At 51.3% G+C, this 1,226-nt stretch overlaps 1 long non-coding RNA gene across 1 annotated transcript; it reads left to right on the top strand.

Annotated features, from left to right (window-relative positions):
- Window positions 1–34: 34 nt before the first annotated feature.
- On the top strand, window positions 35–1,214 carry LOC111650716 (uncharacterized). Its single transcript, XR_002760442.2, has 3 exons — window positions 35–341; window positions 589–692; window positions 1,025–1,214. It is a non-coding gene; the product is annotated as an uncharacterized LOC111650716 (long non-coding RNA).
- The last annotated feature ends 12 nt before the right edge of the window (window positions 1,215–1,226 follow it).

The following is a 1,226-nucleotide window of genomic DNA, read 5'->3' as shown; positions in this document are numbered from 1 at the left end:
TTAACATGTAGGTTCCACCTTAAATCTATGCTTGACCAACTTAGGTCTGCTCTAGACCTCCTTAAATCTACTGTAGAATACCTTAAATCTACATAGGTCCACCTGCCATCATGTGACAGTGGGTCTGGGTGTGGCCATAAGCCTCGTCCTGATCAGTCAGGACTGAGAACCAGCAGACAGCAGGAAGACACAGAGGACACCCAGAGACATGGAGCGATGGAGCACCAGCTGATTGGTCGTCTCAGACTCACAGCGTCTCCTTCTGTTTGTCTTCGTCTCCAGGAAGTTTTCCGTCTCTCAGAAGATTCCCGACACTAAGGGCTGTCTGAAAGGCTGCGTTGGTGAGTCACTCACTGTTTCCCATCATGCACCATTCTCACCTTAGTTTAATGTGTTTGGTCTCTGTCTCACAGTGAGTGTAGCTCACCTGTTCTGCAGGTAAGACTTTTGTAAGGTAGTTTATCTCACTTGAGACAGGTGTAGACAGGTGATGTCTCAGGTGAACGTAGGGTGGAAACCATCAGATTTCAGCCCAGGACACTTGGACAGTGGTGACCTTTGACCCTTTCTTCCCTTTTCTCCCCATAGTGAGGAACCCCTACACAGGTCATAAGTACCTGGGAGGCGCCTTCCAATCAGGGGTAGTCCTGCTGGAGTGGGTGGAGCCCATGAAAAGGTTCATGCTAGTGAAGGTAAGACAGAAAACACCTGTGTGGTTTCAGTGTCAGTGCCTTGCTCATGGACATGTTCACCTGAAGATCCTCCTGGACGCCTCCCCAGACAGACCTGGGCCCCCACCGGGACTAGGATTAATGAGAACAGATGTGTAGAGGTTGTAGATGATGAAATGTTTAACACCAGCTGCTCCCTAAAAGATCAGGTGTGTCTTACCTGCCCCAACCTGACGTGCGTTATACCTGATCCTCAACCAGAGTGTCAGCAGTGACCCCTGCAGATGGACATGCAGCTCTACACCATGATCAGGATGAAGGTTTCTAACTCTTTATCTTCCCACCCTCACCAGAACGTGGACTTCCAGCCACCGTGTCCTCTGGAGGTTCTGGAACTGCTGGTCGTCCCGGAGCAGCCGTACCCTCTAATCTGCATCGGCCTCAGGAGGGGAACCGAACAGAACCAACCTGTCAGCTTCCAGACCCTCGACCCCAATTCACCCTGTCCGGCCCCCCCTGACTCAGGTACACCTCCTGATTCAGGTTCTCCTGACT

Source organism: Seriola lalandi, unplaced genomic scaffold, assembly GCF_002814215.2.
Source record: "Seriola lalandi dorsalis isolate HSWRI2012SDOR001 ecotype SW California unplaced genomic scaffold, Sedor1 jcf7180002052736, whole genome shotgun sequence".
Taxonomy (NCBI): Eukaryota; Metazoa; Chordata; class Actinopteri; order Carangiformes; family Carangidae; genus Seriola; species Seriola lalandi.
This window is presented reverse-complemented; position numbering and strand designations above follow the sequence as displayed.